We start from the raw sequence: 16,271 nt of genomic DNA on the forward strand, positions 1-16,271 counted from the left end.
CCACCTCCTTGTTGTTGTAAGCAAAACGTCAGAGGTGTCCTTTCTCCAAAGTTATCAAGTTCCTATCTCCTAATAATTAGATGTGTTGTTTGCTGTCCTTTAATTATAACCTAAGTGACCATGGAGAACACTGATCCCTTCTTTGTTTACATTGCTTTAATCCATGGCAAAATAATGCACTTTGAATGGAACGTGCACAAGTTCCTCTCCTTCAGTTATTGTAATAAATCTCTTCTAATACTGTAGCAAGATGTAATTCGAGTCTGTATTACACGACCCTAGAATTTCTGATGCAATTTGTGGGAATGGTGTTTGCCTAGCAGTTAGAATATTTTTGTACTAGGATATTGATTCATTGTAATACAGCATTGTAAAGAAATACAAACAAGAAGGAAAAAGAATGGCTTTTTGATTCTTAATATTAAATAGTTTCTTCACGAATAGCTGAAGCTTTTTACAAGACAAAGCCAGAAAAGTGTCCTTGACCACTGATATAAAATAGTGATCTTTAAAGGGAGACTGTCTTTCCAGGTGAGAAGAAGGTGTCTCTCAGAGGATTTCTGTCACATAGATAGGCATGATAGTCCTTGAAGAATTTCAGTCCTCCTGAGCTAACAAGAGGGAAAAGCAAGATTTGGGATATACAAGCATTTTTTTAAATTTGATTTTTCTCTATAATAGTGGTTTCTGACTGGGAGGGTAAATAGACGTTTGAACTGAAGAAATCATAATAATAAGTATAATAATGGCCAGTCTTCGCGAATGAAGATCCGGGGAAGGTCTTTACACCTTCCAGCCTGCGCATTGGATTTTTTAGGTGAGACACAGTGTGCGTGGAACTGAGCCCACCCTTTAATCCTGAGGTTCATCTGCCGGGGCCAAGCACGCTTGGACGGTGGCAGCAAGGTCCTCAGGACGTAGATGGATTGCCTTACAGGGCTAACGAGCTCCATCTGCCCGGGGAGTGGCCCTGACCAGGAATCGAACCCGGGCCTCGGTGGTGATGGCACCGCGTCCTTAACCACTAGACCATCAGGGGCTCCCTAGAAGAAATCATAAACTCTTAAGTAAATAAATGTTTCTGATTTCAGTGAGGCTGACTTGGTAAATGTGTTATATCCTGAGAACTTGATTGGTCTGGAGTAGCAGACCTACAGAATTCACCTTTGTGCTGGAAATTACATAAAGTCTGAAAACTATGAGATTCATCAAACTGACCAGAAGGCAACATAGACAGAGATTTTTCACGTCTAGCTTCCATGGTGTGAAGTTATTTCAGAGATCCTAAAACAGAAGTTCAGTGATCTGGCTTATCTTCCAATCAAAACCACTTTGTTTTAGATTTTTCTGTTCCTTTACTCAATATTAACTGACACTGAAAGGGAGGGGGAATTTTCATCCTTGTTTAGCTTCTTGTACAGTCAGCCACATTTATTTCCTTTTCAAGCTTTCAGGAAGGTTTGGTCAACTATTTCCCTACTTTTCAAAATCATCTTCCTGAATCATTCTTGCTCTTTTTTTTTTTTTTTTTTTTTATGGTTCCCATTTATATAGTGTGTTAAACTCGGGCTCCTTCAGTGCTACCGTGACTCATCCATCCATTTGCAGGTCTGGTCCCCTAGACCTCCGTTTCTCCACACATTTCACAGAATCACAGATTCACAGAATATTCTGAGTTGGAAAGGACCCACAAGGATCATAAAGTCCAACCCTTAGCTCTGCACAGGACCATTCCCAAGAGTCACACCATGTGCCTGAGAGCATAGTCCAAATGATTCTTGAACTCTGTCAGATTCTGTGCTGTGACCACTTGCCTGGGAGCCTGTTCCATGCTCAACCATGCTCTGGGTGAAGAACCTTTCTCTAACATCTGACATAAATCTCCCCTGACACAGTTTCAGGCCATTCCCTCGGGTCCTGTTGCTGGTCACCACAGAGAAGAGATCAGTGCCTGCCCCTCCTCTTCCCTCATAAGGAAGTTGTGGACTGCATTGAGTTCTCCCCTCAGTCTCCTCCAGGCTGAATAGACCAAGTGACCTCAGCCACTCCTCACATGGCTTCCCCTCAAAGCCCTTCACCATCTTCATTTCCCTCCTTTGGACACTCTCTAATAGCTTTCTATCTTTCTTACACTGTGGTGCCCAAAACTGCACACAATATTCCAGGTGAGGCTGCCCCAGTGCAGAGCAGAGCGGGACAATCCCCTCCCTCATCTGGCTGGTGATGCTTTGCCTGATGCCCCCCAGGACACTGGGGCAGCTGGGTCTCCTGGCTGCCAGGGCACTGCTGACTCATATTTAACTTGCCACCAACCAGGACTCTCAGGTCTTTTTCTTCAGCACTGCTTTCCAGCCTCTCGCTCCCCAGTCCAGGGTTGCCTCATTCCAGGTGAAGAATTTGGCACTTGCCTTTGTTAAACTTCTTACGCTGGTGATTGCCCAGCACTCTAATTTATCAAAGTCTCTCTGCAGGGTTTCTCTGACTTCAGTTTCCTCTGTTTCACTTAATCACCTGTCATCTGAATGATTATTTTATCTCTTCATGACAGTTGTTACTGGAATGACCTCTTAATCTTTTCCTCCAAACTTCCCCCTGCAGAGACAAAGGCCCATCAGATGATTCTTTCATCTTCACTTTTCCCCTATCCCAAAAGTCCCTATTTCTTATAAACCAGCGCTTTCACTGCTCTGGGACATTTTAAGAATAATGGAATATCCTTCTTGATTGAAAAAGTGTTTTCATCTTATAAATTTTAGTAGGAGATTTTTCTTTTTGTGATGGTTAATATACTTAACACAAAATAGGGAACCACTTTTGCTGGATTTTATTTTGATGACAGCAGTTTTTATTGCTTGACAGTTTATATTGTATTACAGCTGGTCCATTGTTTTATTGCCTTCAATTTTGACATGATGAAAGATCACAGAAAATGGTGAGGTAATATTAAAAAAAAAAAATCCATTAGAAAATGTTGTTAATTAGGGGTTTTAAATTTCCACATTCTTTTTTGCAGGGAGTGGAATAACCCCATCAAGCAGAACTGTTGCATTAATCTGTCACTATGTGTCACTTACAAGGTATTATTGGTGAGGCTAAAATATAGGTTGTTTTCTGAGCTGCACAGGACATTCAATCTAGGACTGAAACAGAAAGTAAAACTAGTGCTGATTACATGTATTAATAGCAAAACAAAGCTCCTGTACCTCAAAGATTTTTTTTAATGCATTTTTGTGTTTTATGCTATATTGAGAGTTACTTATATAAAAGCTTTTTTCTGCATAGAAGTTGAAGTAGGTTACAACCTTCCAAAAAAAACATACTCTGAATTTTGCTGTTACTTTTTGATTCTGTTTCTTAATTTATGCTATTCTATTGTAAACAGTCTGGGTCTTAACTTGTGCGTTCTTAATAGTTGGATAGTATGAGCAAAATACTAGAAAAGAAAAAACCCATTAGGGCAGTGACTCTGTCCAAAGTGTTTCTTTGGGCAGTGAACCGTCCTAACCATCCAGCATCTCCCCAGAAGGTTGATCCTCCATTTTGTCCCACATACTGCCCTCTGGAGTAGTCAGGAGTCTCTGATTAGTCCAGACAGATTTGTTTAACACTTCCTACTAGGTCATTTGGGGACACATACTATGTGGCCTGATGACAGGAAAAGTGCTTGGAAGAGAATTGTTGAATGAATAGCAAAGTGGTGGAAACCTGTCCAGTGCCTCACCACCCTCACAGTAATGAATTTCTTCCTTATGTCTAGTCTAAACCTACCAGCTTTTTCAGTTTAAAGCCATTCCCCTTGTCCTATCACCACACCCTTATAAAAAGTCCCTTCCAGCTCTCTTGTAAGCCCTGTTAAGGTACTGGAAGGCTGCTATAAGGTCTTCCTGGTGCCTTCTCTTCCCCAGGCATAATGACCCCCAACTCTCTCAGCCTGTCTTCTCAGGAGATGTTCCAGACCTCTGATCATCTTCGTGACCCTCCTCTGGATTTGTTCCAACAGGTCCGTGTCCTTCCTATGTTGGGGACCCCAGAGCCAGATGCAGTACTCCAGGTAGGGTCTCACAAGAGCAGAGCAGAGGGAGAGAATCACCTCTTTTGACCTGGCTGGCCATGCTGCTTTTGATGCAGTCCAAGTTGTGGTTGGCCTTCTCAGCTGCAAGCACACGTTACTGGCCCGTGTTGAGCTTGTCATCAGCCAACATTCTCAGGTCCTTTTTGGCAGGGGTGCTCTCAATCCATTATCTGCCCAACCAGTGTTTGTTCTTGGGATTGCCCTAACCCAGGTGCAGGACCTTAAAATTGGCCTTTTTGAACTTCATGAAGTTTGCACAGGCCCACCTCTCAAGCCTATCAAGGTCCCTCTGGATAACATCCCTTCCCTCCAGCATTCTGATCACACCACACAGCTTGGTGTTGTCAGTAAACTTGCTGAGGGTGCACTCAATCCCACTGCCCATGTCACTGACAAAGATGTTAAACAGCACTAGTCCCAATACTGACCCCTGAGGAACGCCACTCAAGTCGGATCTCCAGCTGGGCTTCGAGTTGTTGACCACAACTCCTTGAGTGCAACCATCCAGCCAATCCCACTGAGTGGTCCATCCATCCAATCCACATCTCTCCAGTTCAGTGACAAACAGTCAATGGCACACTCAAATTTTGAATTTTGTATCGTAAAACTGTCAAGTAAAAAACATACTGAACTGTCATATTTCAGTATTCAGATCCCAGTAAATTGCAGATATCAATAGATTTTTAAGCAGGTGATAAACATAAAAGAGGTCTATACAGAAATTGGCTAGACTACCTGTATTACAGCTCAGATTCTTTAACCTATAAATGTCTGCTTGCCCAGTCCTTACTACATTCTTTGTCCATTACCTCTCAGTTTTAAATAGATAAGTATTTGGCTATAAGCAGATAATGACTTTTAAAAATATATTTTGACACTTGATTTCATTGATGTTGAAAGATAATGTATTTTCATAGCAATGTTAAAATCTCTTAAATGTTTATATCATGATGGAAGACTTGTTAAAAATATAAAATTATATTTAAGCTGCAAATATTTGGCCTCATATTTTAAGTGTTCTTTCATTTTCAAATGCAGTTCACACTATATTCTTTTGGATTTTATTTATACAATCAGATTTTCTGTGATGTTCTTTGGAAGCTAATCTTGAGAATCAAGTTTTTAGTTCTTGGTCATGTACCCAAAAAGTACCTGATATGTATATGGTATATTCACAATGATCAGTTAATAAACAAAATAAGAATAACTGTGCTGAACCAGGCCAAGTTGATGGATAAAACAGAATACCAAGTGAAAAATTACAAAAACTGCAAGTGAGTAGTGCTATTTCTTCCAGGTATTGCAACAGACCAATTACTTGCAATGTGGGGAGTTCATGAGCACTGTGTATTCTGTGACCCTACAGATTTTTTCTACCATGAACTTCTCCAGTTTGCCCTTCAACCTGTACAGGCCTCAACTTCCAAAAAACCCTTTCACAAGTAGTGCTGAACCTTAATACATGCTGTATGAAAAAACACCTCATTTTGGTTTTCTTGAACTAACGACCTATAGGTTAATTTGATGTCACTACTTCTGCTATTGAGAGACATAATAAGCAAGTGATGTCTATTTACCCTTCCCATGCCACTCCCCATTTTCTATGACTTTATCATATATCCCCTCAACTGCCTGTTTTCTAAGCTGAAGTTTCCTAGCCTGTGTAATTGTGCTTCACCTGGAAGTCATTCATACCTTTGATCATCTTTATTGCCCTTCTCTGTATCTGCTGTAGCTCTTCCATATCCTTTCCTGAGGTGGGAGAATTGGGGCTGGATTGAACATTCGTTATGTACAACAAAGCAACACCTTGATAATCAGAAGCAATATTTCTCAAACAATTTTAGTGATTACATTTATTAAAACATATATTTCTCTCAATTTCCTGTTACAAGTCAGGATTTGAAATTCAAAATTGGCTAATGAATACTGCTTTTGGCATAGCAAATTTGAGTTTGTTTTTAAGTGATACAGCTCCAGGCTAGCATATGTTTGCAGTGCTGGTTTGCCTATGCTGAAACCAGACAATGTAGATCCAGTTCTCCCTTTGAATGTTTAGGTAATAATGAGTCATGCTAATAGAGGTTGTCTGGAACAGTTAAACTCCAACTCACTAAATAATTTACTATAAAATATGTTAAACAGGGGCATAAAAACAAGTGAGACCTAGATGTTAATAGACCAGAGCAGTCCAATACACTAAGGAGCAACATGAGTTGACATGTCTCTTCCTAAAATGTTCTGTTGATATGATAGCCCAGCTGGAACCACTTGTCATACAGTATAAAAGAGCAAGGCAAAACAATGCACACTGAAAAAGAGCACCAGACCTCTCTTTCCCATATTCTGGTGCAATTATTCAATTGCACCATTGTCAGATGTCAATTGACATCTGACAGGCCATTTATGAATGTAGATAGGAGTTAAACTAGCCTGAATCAGCTCTTTCTGTAAATGATGAAAGAATTTGACTCCATTTTTTATTAAACTTGCCATAATTCTATTAGAATTATAAATTACTGGCATTATTTACTCTTTTTTTTTTTTTTTGTGCTAGAAGTACTGTTTCAGTTTTTTCATTTAAGAAATAGAGATTTATCCTATAAGTTACAATATTCTTTTAAAGTTAAGTATTTCATCAGATTATTCTTGACATGGTACATTAATCAATGTTGTCAATTCATTTCTGATCATTGTATCATATGACTTATCAACACAGAGAAGTTTTAACAAATAGGCATGTCTTTCTTGAATAAAACCAATTTCTGCTTCTATTTTATGAGGATTTTTTTTTACTTTAGGCGTTATTGTGTTTCTTGACTATCTAATTGGTTCATTTTGCAAAATTAAAGCTCTGGCAAGGGTTTCTTTTTTTTTTTTATTATTATTTGCCCTTAATTATACATAACTTGCATTTCCATAATAAGCTTAAAAATTCATTCAGAAAGTCCAAAATGAATATACATTTTAATGAACACTCACTTATTTCTATGCGTTACTTAGAAAATTAAAGCAATGAAAATAAAATGTGAGTTCAACATTACGACAGAAAATTTGAATAGCACAATATAAAGATGCTTGAGGTTGAAATTTTCTATCATGTGAATAATTCAGAGTATTTGGTGCTTATCACATTGCTATGGCTACAAAAATATTTCCCCTAACCTTTGAATTCAGCAAGAAATAAATGAATTCAACAATAAAGCAAGAGCTTGAATTTTCTTAGTTTGGAACTGTGAATAAACCAGACCATTAAAAGACCATAACCTGTGCCTAATAAAATATTACCAAATTAACACCTTTCTTCAAAAAAATCTAATGTCATACAACAAGTTTTCTCTAAAAAAAGCTTAATAAGATACTACTGAAAGACTCTTGGAATCAGTCTGAAACTCCAGAACATATTGTCACTTACAATTTTAAATCTCTAATGCACCTTCTACGCAGTGATTTCTTTCTTGCTGGACAGGTTTGAGTTACCACGAGTGCTCCACCCATGCATGTATGAAAGATTAGCAATGAAAAGAATTGTTGAAAAATATAATCTAGGATTGAATTAGTAAGTATATGTCATACAAGTCTACCTTGCTTTGGGAGGAAACAATGGAAAATGTTCTGCATGGAATCAGCAAAAAAAGTACCGAACTTTTCCCATGCACTATCCCCAGGATGGGGATATTGCTTTCCCAAGTTCAGTAGTCACATTATACTCATCTCAAGTGTGTCTGGCTTTTCCTTTCTGAAATAGACAGAAATTTGAGTAAATGGAGTCAGGATTATGTTTACTTCCCAACTCACATACAAGTTGTATCTGTTGAGAGGAAAGTGAATAACATTGTAGCAAGAGAAGCTGTTGAATGCGTTGCAAGCAGATTTTGCAAGGTATGGAATCATGCTGGAAAGGCGACAGGACGTACACAGAGAGCTGTTCCCAGGAAAGAGCTGATAACAGTGGCCAGCTGCATGTAATGCATAGGGTCAACAAAGAGAGAAGCCACCTCTATGTGCTACAAAACCTGATATCACTGGGAGGGGATAGGCAGAGAGAGGGTCAGAAGGATGAGCAAGCCTTTATTCAACACGTGTGACTGGACGGGTCCCAACAGGCTGTGGATGAGTCCTTTGAAACTATAACTTCCTTGTTAAGGAGCGAACAAGTGACAGTGAACACATGGGAGGTACTGGACTGAAATCTCTCGTCTTTTCCTTGCAAACAATTAGCTTCAATTTGCCCCAGGAAAGGTCTAACCACAGTCCAGTTTTACCTAGTGAATGACTAGACAACACCTCTTGAAGTTACCCAGCTGTGTATAGGGTGCAGGCCATGTGGATATTTACAATTAAATCTGCAGCACAGCAGCACAGCAATAATTACATTATGTACTCGTATTGTATACAAGGCCCAGAGCCAGAGCAATGTTTCACACAGTCCATCTATGATCAGCCAATAGCAGGATTATGGGTAGTGCCAGCACCATGACAGAAAAATATTAAAGGTGAGCTGCAGTGGGGCAATCAAAAAGCTTCAGAGGTCTGTAGCCTACAGTGTAGCCCCTGCATTTATGGATCCCTGTTCTGTATCACAGTTAAAGTGACTGCACTGTGATGTCTCACAAAAGTAAATCAGAGCTGATCAGGGCTTTGAACTGTTCTACCCCATGAAGCTGACATGTGAGAAACTGACCTTTTTATCAAGAGTTAATGATGCCTTTTAATTAAAAAATTTCTCCATAAAATAGCTACTTTTACAGTGCCCCTTTTTGTTTTCGTCTATTACACTATAGTGATTGATGAGAACCTGTCGTACTCTATTACTTCCTCAAGAAAGGATCATTTTAGGTGTCAGCAAAGATTTCTGCAGTCAGCAGTCACAGCAATTTATATGACTGACTCCTGGTTGATATGTGCACAATCTGTAATAAAGCTTTTAGTCAAATGAGGCTCAAATAGCCCTCTCATTAGAAAAGAACACTTGATGAGTGAAGTTCATTTGTTCTTTCTCTACTTTGTGATCTGTGTTGGCTAAACTGTCGTGACTCCATGGTCTCTGAACCTTTGTTTCACTCTTCTATTCATAATCTCCATTAAAACACCTCCCACCTCAGGACATGCTCCATCAGTGAAGATCTCTGCCCAGCATGGTGCTGGGGCTTGACTCTACAGCACTGCCATCAACCACCAGAAGTATGCTCGTGTAATACAAGTTATGTAAAATTTTATAATGGTCATTTCGTGATTTTTGCCGGCAATAGTTCACACAGTCCTTAAATTCAATGCCAGATCTTCCTGCAGCATGTAGGGACAAAGCTTATGTGAGGATCTTGAAGAAACAGGGAGTAACCTAAACTGACTCAGCAGTATTTGGGAAGAAATAATCCATGGATATAAAGAGGATTGAGAAACCATCTATTTTTTTTTTTAATTTCCTGTTCAGGTTCAGTGTTTAAATCAATTCTTTCTCATAAAACTTAGGAAGGCAGGATATAATCCATCTGTCTATACTATTAGGTGTGAACTGTCTTCAGAGAGGTTTCTGTTGCCTCTTGGTTTTCCCACTAGACTTGGTGTTGCGAGGCTCAGCCTTGAATCCTCCTTCCAAAGAACACAACATAACATATTTAATGTTTACTTGTAAATGGAGACTATCCACTCCTCCTCCAAATCTGTGTTTTGTGTACAAAGAAATCACTTCTAGAGACCTCAAATAGGAACTGACAGAGCTGACTAAGAGTTTCTCAGTGATGTGTTTTGTGCTGCGAAGCTGCCTTTCCATATCTAGCCTAGCTTTCCTCAAACCTCAGTGACAATGGTGGGAGTGTAAACAACTTTTCATCACATACATTGTTAAATTTGAAACCCTGTGGACTGAACACTTTAAAAATATTGACCTATACATGATCATTTATTTTTACAAAGTGACTTCCAGCACCCTGTGGCTATCAAGGCTCTTGGGCTGTTGCTGGTGCTTCACAAACTGCTGAACAAACATAGACCTCAGCAGAAGTATTTGCAGTGTAATCTAAACCTCAGTGCAGCTAAACAGTTTGGGGAAAAGAAAGCAATAGCACAACTACGCTTTTTCTGCTGTTCAGCTTAGCGCACTGGGCCTCATGGAAGATGGTGAACAAGAGGAAAATGGGAAGGACGATCACAACTATAAAAGTGTTCTCATTTTGCTAGCTGTTACGCTGCTCAGCATGGTGCAGTACTTTTAAGAGATTTGAAATCTCTGAATCTTCTTTTGTTCTATATTCCATCATGTCTTTATGGGCATGTAGACCTGTCCTTAGAGGAAAAGTCTGCTACAATTACCCTCCATGTGTCAACTGAGACACTGTACAGGACCTCTGAAATTCCTATCAAAACCCCGGGGAGCTTCCTTTGGAGAGAATATTCTTCCAGTGTCTCTCCCCACACCTTCAGGAGAACTCAGGCCTGACCTTAGCAATTCATATAAACAGGATGTATGGAAATGCATGCCTCTTTAACCTTTTGCCCTGCAGTGCACAACGTAATGAATGCTGTGAGAAGGATGGATTTGTCTACTTTGAAACTTGAAATTGATCCTGAAGGGCAGGTTTCACTTGGGCCAAGCCACATGAGCTGCCTTTCCCTGCCTCTATCTTATCTAGAAAGCAGTCTCATCTTCTCTCCTCAACTTTGCTCCTCATGGAAAACACAAGTGGGTGTATGTGTAAAAGAGAAAAGAGTGAAGAAGTCTAGGAAAGAAAACGATGTATTGCTAAGGGTGAATTTCCTATATTTTAGGTATGTTCTTGAAATAATTCATGTGAGCCCTGCAGGATACATTGAAATTATAAGCTCAGACTGTATGGCTATTAGAGTGAGAGGGAGAAGCCAATGTCTTTTATTAATATACAGAGAGAGCAAGATTGTGTTTGGGAATTGATCAGAAGTATCAGTAAAACTTCTTTTTTCCTGATCATATGAAATATGTGATTTCTTAGGAAGAATTTATTTTCTGCCCTGTCATATTTCTGTCTCTTGATCAAGTATTTACCAATAAATTTCAGACACCTAAGGATATTTAGTACTGTTTAGTGTGTTTTTGTGGACAGTTTTCTTTCAGGTGAATTTAGAATCAGTATGCTCGGTATTAATTCTTTTAGATGAATAAAGTTGCATCCAAGATACACTGGTAAGTTACTTACAGCTACAGATGTAGGAAAATAATTGAAAGTGCAGGTATATAGTAGGTAGTATCTCCACAGCCTGTCACTTGCAGTCTCCACTGGCAGTAGCTGCATTCCTCCATCATTACATTACCACCAGTAAAGACGCATCGGCACCTACAAGTCTGACGTGAGGACTGCCTGTAATGCCACTGGGCTTTTGTCATACCTGTGCCTCCCCTGTTAGTTTGCCAAACTGGGAATGTGGATCCCGGGATTGCTGTAGGCTTAGGCAAAACAGGAAACCGTCTAGGTCAGTAGGCTGCTAATTAGTCACAGTGCTGGTGGAGGCACTACTGCGTGGGTGCCAGGGGAAAGGCATCCGATTTTCCAGCGGTTGGTATGGCTCAAGTGGCCAATCCCTGCTTTTGTTTGGAGCATTTCAGATTGCTGCTTCAGCTGACCCAGTGATAGCTCAAAAGGAGAGCAATTGCCTTTCTCTTTTCCCTAGGTGCCATTAAGCTTTAACTCCCGAATTCCAGTTTCCTTTTCCAGCTTTCCTGTGGGTAAGAAAGAGACAGAAAGCCTCCATCAAAATGTATAAGTCACAGGTATATCAGTAACATTAAAAAATTCAGTCTCTATAGGGAAATATTAGATAGCAATTAAGAACTAGTTAGAAGAGCATGTGACATTTATAGCAGGTATCAACAATGAGCAAAAAGCACATAAAGGAGTGGTAAGAATAACTGCAGAAGAAACTCTACAGCTAACTCATAAATGTAGGAAAGTGCTTTCAGTGTATAGTGCAATCTTTTTACCTTTAGAGTCCTTTTTGTAGAGTTAGACAAAGACAAAGCCAAGAATCTGGTAGTGTTCACCCTGACTTAGTAGAGAAGATGGAACAGACAGAAATATTCATTGATATATGAGACAAGAAACACTGCCTTGAGCATGCAACTAAGATGACAGAAGACAGAGCAGCTGAATTATTTTCTTGGGTTTCAAGCTCATTGCCACATGGATAGAAGACTCAGCATAGTATTGAGATCAAAGGGTTTTTGAATATTACCAGTGTTGAATAAAATTGTCCTTTACAAAAAGGGCTCTAAAGGGAGGTACGTTGGAAAGCAGCCAAAGTCTCATGTTTGTAATGCAAAGAGCACATTGCCAGAAATAATCTTTGGTTTTAATTTCTTACATAACAGTGCAAAAGTGAGGCTGTATGTATTCATATTTACTGCCAAATAATTTACCTCATATCATATAGAATATCTTGTACATTTTTTACTTAGAATATTCTGCATATAATGCAAAGAAAGTAAGCTTTCATGTGTTTTAAATGTCAGGTGTTAAACATATATATATGTCCTACACAACCATCTCTTCTTTGGACCTTTAATAAATATAACTCTTGAGAAATAATGTATGTTGCCACAGAACAAGCAATGGTATTGTCATTAAAAAAAAAAATCTTTTACTAATACTATTATTTAAAAAAAATTCTGAAATTACTGAGCTATTTGAGTTTAAATAAAAGAACATTTGTGTTTTATTCTCACCTATAGACAATAAATACTTCCAAATGTATGTACATGTATAAACTTTTAGAGGAACATATTTTACAAAATCAGCTGAAAATTTATATTAGCATTTCCTCAGTTGTGAATGAAACCTGATTTCCAAAAGACTATTGTTTTTCAAAGTTGGGGAAAACATGATGATATCTTTGAAAAATTTCATACTGCAAGCAAATAAAAGTGGAAAAGGCAAACAGGACTTTGATAATAATATCAAAACATAAACTTAATAAAGATTTATTTAGCAGAGAATGAGTTTGTATGATTTATTCTGTTGCAACAGGATTGAATAAATCAATTTTTTAAAAACTCTGAAGGGAGAACTTACTAAACTTATTGACATAAAATAAAATAATACAATACATTAAATTAAAATGAATAGTTGACATCAATATGCTAAAGAAATTATATCACTGATTTACAGATAATACTCTAATTTACAATTAGCTCCCCTTGGGCCAAACTACTTGATAGTCAAAACCACATAGTCCTGTGAATGTATTTATGAGAAAACAATGTGCCTGTCCTAATGTTATCTTTAAATGGAGCAATACCAATTAATCTCATTCCTTTGCCATAAGTTGTTACTATGAAATTTTTTATTCCAGAGATGATTTTTACACTTTTTCTGTTCCATTCTCTATTGCTGCTTTGAATGTGAGATCATCTTGGAGGACTGCTGTTTCTTCATTGGTGCAATATTTACTTCATGTGTGTCTTTGGGGAGAGCTACTTTTGGGGAGAGATACTTTTTATTATTTTGCTAATCTCCTTATGGCTGATAACTACTGATACTATGGGAGCACACTCTCTAAAATGTCTTTTCCCATTTGATACTTTGCAATATCTTCACAGCTGTGTAAAAGAGTAAGTTTGCTAAGTTTTCCCAACCACTCTATCTCTTACAAGGCTCTGAAGCAAATGAGGCAGTCTTCTAGCTCCTATTTGAATGCGCGTAAACACTTAAAAGAGTCAATGTTTTTGCATGCTCAGTGTCATATACTCTTATTATTTCTCTCCTTTCCATGGCTCCTTTGAGTTTTCTTGTATTTTTGCAGGGAAACCAAAAGACCAGTGGCACATCTCTTGCTCCAGATCCTGTCTGTCCAGCTTGGGTGACCATAGTGTTGTGCTTGCACCACCATTGCCATTGGATTATCTGCAGGACCATGGGAACACAGAAGCTTTCCAACCACATCAAGCTCTAGAATTCACTGAATGTTTGTGTTTTTCTGGTTTGGGGGAGTTTTATTGTTGTTTCTAATACCAGTGTGTTACTTTTGAACTTAAACAGCTTACTATTAAATATTAGGTAGATAACAGAAAAGTCACTAACTCATAATTATTTATACACTAAATCTATACACAGGAGGAGTAGACAGACATAGAACAGTATAAGCAAATGAAAAGGTGTGCAGGCACAGTGAGATGCACACATACCACAGCAGGTTTTACTGGAAAAGAGGTAGAGGGCCTAGTGGTAATAAACATAAAGAAATATTACATGTTTTCTCACTTGCTTGTTCTCAGACCCCAAATGAATTATCACTATGTCAGGTCAGATCGCTTATTTCATTTTTATATCCAAGTAGAAAAAATAAAGAGGGTAAAAGTTTTGAATGAAGAAATAATTATTAAAATTGCCAGGTTAATGCATTGGTCATGAAAAGAGAGTGAAAGCAGTCCTAAAGATCCATTACTGGATCTTCTGCACACAGTCATGCTGATAATTGTGATACTGATTGATGGGCAGTCATTAAACTCGACATGAGGTTACTTACTGGTTTGTGGCTGTTTGTTCATAAATAGCCACCTTCTCCTGAAACTTCCTTGAAACATCTCCCAGGGCAGGAATGTCTTTAGTCCATTCTACAGGGAGGGAAATCAATGTATGGAGCTGTGACTAGTCCAAGGATGTGGATTCTGCTGAAAAGGCCCAGAAAAATATTTGCATCAGATGGGTCCTAATACAGCCTTTGACCTTCAGCTGATTTGTCTTTCTTAAAATATTGAATCAAGATTAAATCAAACAAAATTGTTTGCCCATGCTTCATACTGCAGTAATCATTAAGTCTTATTTTTTGAAGAGTGCCACATGGAGAAGCCCCACTGTAGAGTTTGCCGGGGAGATGGCACATTAGCTGCTTTACTGAGAAAAACCTGTTAAAAAACAGCATCAACAACATATTGGAATGGTTTTATAGTCAGCATCTCTTTTGCAGCTTACTTCTCCGTCCTTGATGTGCAGTGATGCCACTTCAGGAAACACTATCCCTCCTCTTACGTTTCCTGTCTGAGGGATGTCCCTTTTCTGTTTGTATTGAGGTTCAATTGCCAAGGTTGCTCCACCAAAAGACTTAGCAAAGCAGTACCAAAAAGCCTTGGTAAAGGGAAAAACAGAGTTGCTGCTGCTTGGGCAGCTTCCCCCTTGAGCTCAGTTGCACACTGTCTTGCCTTGTCTGATGATGGGGTAAGGTAGTTCAGCAGCTGGCCACAACACCCTGATCCTTCACCTCTCTTATATGTGTCTTTGAAGAAACGTGGGTTTGTCACAGTTTTCAGGACCAGGAAAACTGTCTAGTAGAACTCGAGTCCCCACTGCGCCTTGGAGTGACCTCTGGCCAGGGAGCCAGAGAAAGAAAAGTTTGAGATCCAGGGTCCCACTTCAAGTCACAAGAGAGCATGCTGAGCCTACCCACACTCAAACCATGAATGATAACAGGGAATTTGTTTTATTTTATTTCTTCCACTCCCAACCCATCTTTAAAACAAGGATGAAGGAAGCGGCACAAAATACTAATTTTCTGGGGTTATGATCCCAATCCTAAAGCTTTATGTCCACAAGCTTGTTCTTAGACCAAGAAACACACAGAAACACCAATTTTGCACATACTCCAGCATCTATTTTTTACAATTATTCAGTGTGAATCTGCAGATGTATGAAATTGTATGTACAACCAGGAAACTTGTAAAAGCACCTAAAAAATGTAAGATGCATAACATTACAGGGTAATCTGTACCACGTAACAGAACAGAAATCTCTGGAACTAGTACTGAGCTGTTACTTTTAACTGTATCAGTGGCATGCTGCTTTCAGACTAATTAGCTGGAAAACAGTTATGTTATTTCAAAACCTTACCTAGTGTTTCTTCATGGTGCTATACATGCCTAAGAACACATCTTAGGTCAGGTATCAACCACTGCATGGCATCATATAGATGTTCTCCTCAGTAGGTTTGGTTTTAAAATTTAAAAAAATAGAGTGCCCCTGTGCTGAACACTTTGTGGAACATTCTGATACAAAGCTATATTAGTTCTACCAGGATTGATTCATTATCCCACAACATAGGTACAGAATACTTTAAACTAATGGCAAACTAATGTGAATATTTCTGATAACAGATGATGGGTTTATAATATATAATGCGAATGCCGAGAAGCAAGATTTTATATGTTCAGAAAAAATGTGAATGTGATTTTTTTTGT

At 38.7% G+C, this 16,271-nt stretch overlaps 1 non-coding gene across 1 annotated transcript; it reads right to left on the reverse strand.

Annotated features, from left to right (window-relative positions):
• Positions 1-966: 966 nt before the first annotated feature.
• TRNAD-AUC lies at positions 967-1,039 on the reverse strand. Its single transcript has one exon. It is a non-coding gene; the product is annotated as a tRNA-Asp (tRNA).
• Between the last annotated feature and the right edge of the window lie 15,232 nt (positions 1,040-16,271).

The sequence above is a fragment of the Empidonax traillii genome, unplaced genomic scaffold (genome assembly GCF_003031625.1).
Source record: "Empidonax traillii isolate 1590-97213 ecotype Southwest subspecies unplaced genomic scaffold, ASM303162v1 scaffold119:size1479319, whole genome shotgun sequence".
Lineage (NCBI taxonomy): Eukaryota > Metazoa > Chordata > Aves > Passeriformes > Tyrannidae > Empidonax > Empidonax traillii.